At 46.1% G+C, this 7,169-nt stretch overlaps 1 long non-coding RNA gene across 1 annotated transcript in view; it reads left to right on the top strand.

Moving 5' to 3' along the window:
• LOC123942710 overlaps nucleotides 1–7,169 on the top strand; it is a 29,680-nt gene that overhangs the window by 2,329 nt on the left and 20,182 nt on the right. The window lies entirely within an intron of this gene.

Raw genomic sequence — 7,169 nt, 5'->3', positions numbered from 1 at the left:
CACCTGCGGGTCCCTGGAGGCGTGCGGGCGGGGCAGCAGCAGAGGCTCTTCCACTGAATTCCCGGCCTGGGGTCTTCTTGGGCTGGACCTCCTACCCTTGGTTCCGGCTCTCAGGCTTGTCTTGGTTTCGGGTCTGCCCTGTTGCCCCTGAAGCGATGTGAGGACCTGGAGTGACCACCCTCCCCTTCAAAACCTGCATTTTGGGGGCTGGAAATGAAAAGGAAGCGTCCACTGCTTACACTCCTATCCCTCTTTATTAACTAACTTGATCTCTTACGACAAACGCTTGCTCAAAAAAAGTAAAATAAAACATAAGATGAAAGTATTGCCTGTAAGAAATCAAGTTATTATAACCCTTGCCTTGTTAGTGTGGGATGTGGATTCTTCTTGCACAACTCATGCGTTTTGAAAGGGAAAATTACGAAGAGGCATAAGAACACTTCCTTCCTGCCTTCCTCCCTTACCCCTTCCCGCCTCCCTTCCTCCCTCCCTCCCTCCCTCAATATGCCCAAATGAAGCTTGAACTACTGCCCCAGAGATCAAGAGTTGTGTGTGAGATGTGTGCTCTACCTACTGAGCCAGCTGGGGGCCCCTGAACACATTTCTGCTTAAGAAAGTCTACTCTAGGGGCGCCTGAGAAGCTCAGCCGGTTAACTGTCTGCCTTCCGCTCGGTCATCATTTGGGTGTCCTGGGATTGGTCCTGCACGGGGTTCCCTCTTTCTCCCTCTGCTTCTCCCTCTCCCAGTGCTGCTCCCTCTCCCTGTGCTGCTTCTGTCTCTCTCTCGATCTCTCTCTCTGTCAAATTAATTTTTTCAAAAAAGTCCACTCTAGGGGCTCCTTGGCGGCTCAGTTGGTTAAGTGTCAGGCTTCAGTTAAGGTCATGATCCCAGGGTTCTGGAATTGAGTCTCACATCTGGCACCTTGCTCAGCAGGCAGCTTGGTTCTCCCTCCGCCTGCCACTCCCCCTGCTTGTGCTTGCTCCCTTTCTCTCTCTCTCCAACAAATAAATAAATCTTAGGGGGGAAAAAAAAAGTCCACTCTACCCTGAGGTCAAGGCAGATATGAGGGGAACAGCCTAGTAAAGTTACTGTTTAGCTGAAGTGTTCCTAATCCAGTACATATTCAACTTGCCCATTACCCCTCCTAACCTTTCCTGGTATTTCCCTCAAAGATGTTAACTGTGCAGGCTGGCCTTCACCCCAAAATAAGGAAGAGTAATTGTCTGACTTCAGCAAAGAGGTCCATGAAAATGTAATTATTCATTATTACATGAGAGATTTTTAGGCTGGGCCTCAAAACAAACAGACAAACAAACAAAAAACCCCAGAGTTCTGTTTGGGTGGAATTTTCCAGAATGACACTAGTTCATTTGCCCACGAAAATGGCATTGCCATAAAACTTCCCCTGCTGATGCCTGAAATTACCTCCAGCAGTTCATTCATATACGTTACACAGCCTCTGTAAGTGTCCTCTTAATACCCAAATTCTCTGGAAGGGGCAGTGGGAAGAAATAGCAGGTGGGAGCTTGTGGGGGTGGGGGTGGGGACTGAAGCCAGAAAAGGAGTAAAGGATGGGGGTGGAAGAGAAAGACAGAATTGGAGTTTTCCCAGGGTCAGCCTGGGGACAGCATTTCATGATCTTTATCACCAATAGTTATCAGAACCAACTAGCCAAAGTTAAAAGTTGAGGGGAATAGAAAGATGATTCAAGAGATATGCCCTCCTTCCCTTTGGGGTCTTAGTTAATGATAACCGATTTTGGTTTAATGATTTACAAAATGTTTTTACATTGCAAATCCATATGCTCTGCACACAATCCTACCTGTTCAGTAGGCCAGGCGGGTATTATTTTGCATCATTTAATAGATGAGCGAACTGTGAATTGGAGAGACTTCTGGGAGTACCAAAAGTCACTTGGCAAGCAAGGACTTGATGCTCAATCCTATACTTTTTCTTAATTCACCCGATCTCTCTGTCTGTAGCTGAGAAGCTGTATAAATAAGAAAATATAACTGACATAAGATGGTATGGTAAGTGCCAGAGCTGGGGGTACAAACAAAAAGAAATACGGGAGGTCAGAGAAAGGATAAGAGATCTTCCAGAAGTTTGGATCAGTTCAAACCCAGCCTTTAGCCAGGATCCTAAGCAGGACTGTGTAACCGATTTGTTTTTGGAAAGGGGTCCTTTGTTCAGCCTGGTTCCCTCTCAACCTCAGGACCCTCTTTAAACTCTCCTAATGGGTGAAATTGGATTTTCCACACATGTCCACTATTTATCGGGAATGCCCTTCCTGACTGAGTTAACACCTTTACCCTGTGAAAGTGTACATATCTCAAAAGACCCACAAGACAAGTGTTTCTCAAGCAACCCTAGGACTTCTGTCCTTTACTTCTGTAAAAGCCCCATTTCCTCTCACGTTGCAGTGTGCCCCAAGCTGTACAGCCCTGGGTTTTCCTTTTATATTAAAAGATCATCTGAATTTTGGGGTCCTGGGTGGCTCAGTCGGTTGAGTGTCTGCTTTGGGCTCAGGTCATGATCCTGGGGTCTTGGGATGGAGCCCTGCATCCCGGCTCCCTGCTCAGCAGGAAGTCTGCTTCTCTCTCTCCCTCTGTCCTCTACTCCCCCCCACTCCTGCTCTCTCTCACTCTGTATCTCAAATAATTTTTTAAAAAATCATATCACTTTTATCTTCTATTCACAACATATCCATATTTGCCTCAATACTAAAGTCAATTTTCTATCCTCAAATCTTTGAGTAGAATTCTTGTTCCAGAAAGAAGGGTTTCCTATACTCACTGGTACACCTCCATATACCTCTATGGGTTCATACACCCCAGACTGAGAAGCAGTCCAAGGGAATCTCAGGCCTGCAGCTAGAATGTTCCTGCTCAACCACTTCCCCACATATGTGAGCTTTAACCCAAGCCCAACAGTATGCTCTGTTTTCATTTGCTAAATACTACCCTGGCTATGCTACCATACAAAAACAATTATGCAGAGAGTTGGTCCTACCCACAAAGACATTCTGAAAGAGGGGTTAATACAGACAAAAATGTAAGAGAAATACTCCTGGATGACTGTAAGAGGTACAGAATCTAAGAGGAATCCTGAATATGGATCCGCTAACTTTATAAAACAAAATAACGGAAATGAAAAACATCTCATCTTACAAATCATCTTAGGCTCGTGAGGTTAAATGACTCGGCTAAGCTCACCACCAGTTTATGGAAAAATGTAGGTCTAGAACCCATATCACAGTCGGTGTACTCTATAATATATAGGGCTAAGCGAGAGTAAAAACTAATACTGTAAATAAATATTTGTATTTCTAAAGAAAAATGTAAATGACAGACCATGAAATGGAAAAAGTAAGAGACGGAATTACACAGAGGCCAAGCCTGCAAGTTCAGTAGACTATACTGGAAGATAAACAGTCAGAGTGGTAGGGACGCGTAAATACAGGGTGGGACATTTAAATGAAACAATTTGGAGTCATGTAAACTGGGACTGACTTCATTACAGCCTCCCTTATGGTACAGAACTGCACGTCAAAACTATTTGCTTTAGTCTTTTGATAAATGTGTTTTCCTCATAGAACCAAAGAAGAGTAGGAGAAAGGTTTCAGTAATCTGGGGGCCGACTGGACATAGCCCTTTGAAGCTCAAAGTGAAGTGTTATGGATGGAGAACCCTTTACAAGTCTTTTAAGGAAAGGGGGCTCAAAGAGAGGACAAAGAAGATTCTGGCAGCCGCTTAAACATCCAGCTTGGTTAGCCACATCTCACTCTACCAGCAATACCTAAGAGGTCCTTTCTTCTTCCTGCCCCGGGGTCTTTGCACATGCTGTCCCTTCCCTCTGGGATCCTTCCCCTTCCTCTAGCCCCCTCCTACCTCACTGACTCCCTCTCATTCTTCGAGTCCAGCTTGCAAGGTCTAACCTCCTCAGGGAAACGTCTATGAACCTCATTCGCTTCTCTCAGCACTCCCTATGTTGTCTTTGTAGCCTTCAGCACAGTTTGTAATTATATGCTTGTTGGCATAATTAACTTTATTCAGTGTGGAACTCTACCGCCAGACTGTAGGCTCCCTGAGAGCAGGCGCGGTCTGCATTTCATTTACCACTATGGCTGGAACATAGTAGATGGGCAGTCCCTAAGGGTAGCCTGAGCAAATGGGCACAAACTGGCACGCAGCTGCATGGAGGACCCGTACAAATGAGCTACTGCTCCCCCCACACACTGGAGAGGCCCGGCAAACTGTGTCTCTCTGGACCCAGTTTCAGTTACCAGCACTTGTCTTTCTCTTTTTGTCTCAGACACGTTTCCCCTCTTTCCATCTCTCCTCTGTCCTGGGAGTCTTTTAAACCCTCAAAGACATTGTCTGAGAGAAAAGGAAGGGTGTTCAGGGTCCTGTGACAGGGAGCTTTCCCCCACCCTGAACCGGAAGGTGGCGGTAGGGGGCAGTGGCACCCTGGGAGTAACTTCAGAAGTAGGCTGCGAGTGAGAGAGAGACTTTCTCTCTCTCTCTCTTTCTGCAGAGCAAGCCAGGGTCAGGAACAGCCCAAAGCCACAAAATCTGACTTTAAAAGTCCTCCTAAGAGCCGCGTCTTTCGACTCCCCAAAACAATCCCGCCTTGTGCCCCAGGACACGGCGCGAGTTACACACTTAAAGCAGTTTCCACAGAACCGCATTCAGTTGGTTTTAAACTCTGGGGAAAGCTGGCAGCCTCTTTGTGGGTTTTTTAAAAAAACTAGTTAGAGGGACAATTAAACCTTTATGGGCCCCAGAATGTACCTATGCAGACATAAATAAGGATCATTCTTCATCACCAGAGAGAATCCACTTTCTGGCAATAGAGGTATTTTTCTGCCATCGCAGGACAGAGCTGTGCTCACACACCTGAGAGTCTTTATGATGAGGGCAGGTGATGGGGGGGTCCGCTTGGGCAGAGGTAGAAACTTTGACCATAAGTTCTCAAAATGGACACATTGCAGGCCTTGGGCTTAGCCGGTCTTAAATAAATCACAAACTCCCAAAGCCTTCCCAGAAAGCCGCCCAGATTTTAGGCCAAGAAAACTCGTCTTACTGCCCTCCCACCCCACCCCCTTGTGTTACTTTGGGCCAAAATGGTCCATTTGTCAAAGAGTCCTGACTCTTTTATTCCCACTCTTACAACACAATACAATGCATTCACGTATTTACAGTGCAGTGTCCTTGAATGGTCAGATGGCTTTTTTTTTTTAATCCAATAATATCATTAAATGCACCAGGGGGCTAACTTCTTAAAGGAACCTCTGAGTAAACTCTTTTGTTAAGTGAATCAGTCTTTTGTAAGGCAAATCATCAGCCACCAATTTGTTTTCCAAATCTGAGATTTCACATAGGAGATTTTCTTCACCAGGCCCACTCTAGATGGTGGCCTGTACATTTTCTTTTATTTTTCTGTCTTTGGTCAAGACAAGCTCTTCCTGAATAGACATTATTGGGTAGGGATGAAGGAATCTCAAACACTTGAGAAGTAATCAGTTTCAATCATTCCTGTCATCCATAATTCTCTAGAACCACCAGCCTAAAGCAAAGTATAATGATCTCCCGGCAAAGAATCCAGCATAGATTTGAAGGCCAGTCTATTTGAAGTCAGTTTCAAAAGAAATGCAGAGAACAGGGCTTTAAAAAGAAAAATTATTGTAGATTTTTTTTTATTGAGGCAAAATACATAGCATAATATTTACCATTTTAACAATTTGTGAGGGTACAATTCAGTGGCATTAAATAAACTAAATTCACAATGTTGTGTAACCATCACCACTATCTATAGCCAAAACCTTTCACCATCTGCCACAAAAAAACTCTCCCCATTAAACAATAACTCCTCCGCCCCTCCTCCCAACACCCCTCCTTCACAACCCACGAGAACCTCAATCCAAGTTTCTGTGTCTATGAACAGGGGATTGTTTTAAACTTCAGCTTTACTTTGGGCCTTTCATTTCCTTCCCCTGGTATGGTGGGAGAATGGAGAAAGTGTGGCCACCCTCTTTTCACCTTGTAGACTCTTCCCGCTGCTGCTTCCCTGCTCCCCTTTCCTCCACCTACCGGACCTGAGCTGAAGCGGGAGTCAGTCCCAGATGGAGGGAGAAACTGGCGAGGGGCTGCAGCCCCCAGCAGGAACAAAAGGAGGTCACTGGGTCTGAGTCTCCCTTACCAGCTCAGGAATGGCAAGAATTTTCTGACTTCAATAGTCTGAGGAAGTAGGAACATGATGAGTGGATGGCTGTTCTGGTGTCTGGGGCCTACGCCTGCATGTGGCCTCCCGTTGAGCACCTGTCAAGCTTCTGCCTTACCTACCAAAGATCAGTCAGGGCTGAGAGAGATAGGACTGTAGGAAGAGACATGGAGGGCTTCCTTGGACACCCACGAATTCCATGCTTGGAATTTCTAACACTGAAAAACACAGGCGAAACCACTCACAACCCCTGCAGAATTTACATTTCTTGTACCCATTGGTGGCCAACAGAAGCACACTCAGAATGATTCACATCCTAGAGTTTGGGGTTTGCTTTGTTCACAATGCTTAAAAATTCTCAAAGGAGCTTCCCCCCCACCCCCCCACCCCCACCGCACTCTGCCTGCCCCCTTCCCAACACACAGCTCAGGGTAACAGGAGACTTGGCTTACGAAATCTGATTTTTAATTGTTTCAAGAACTACTTGGGGACCCCCAGCCTCGCCTTCCCAACCCTGGGAACTGTGAGTCTGCCAGGGCCCCTAGGGCAACTGGGGCAAAGTGGTTTTGTGGCACAGAGAAACAGCCACGGGTGGGGGGAGGGGAAGAGAGGGATCACCTCAAAAGCAGGAGGGCTCAATTCCTTCTGCTGCCCACTTGCTGGTGACCTTGGACAAGTCCTTTTACAGCTCTGTCCTCATTTCCCTCAACCTGGGTGGGAGGCCCTCCAACTATGAGAATTTATGGGAAGAGAGGGAAACAAGACTTTCTGATATTTGGAATGCTTGAACTAGGAATCCAAGTCCTTCGTTTCCCATCAGTGCTAACAGTGGAAGAACAGCGGCAGGATGTAGGGGAAGACATTTGCGGAAAGAAGAGTGGACCGGAGTACTGTAGGTGTGTTTTAGGATGGGTTGAGAATAAAGTTTTGGTTGGATCTTCATGAGA

This window comes from Meles meles, chromosome 5, assembly GCF_922984935.1.
Source record: "Meles meles chromosome 5, mMelMel3.1 paternal haplotype, whole genome shotgun sequence".
NCBI classification, from domain to species: Eukaryota; Metazoa; Chordata; class Mammalia; order Carnivora; family Mustelidae; genus Meles; species Meles meles.
Note: the sequence above shows the minus strand (reverse complement) of the source record. Positions and strands in the feature narration are given on the sequence as shown.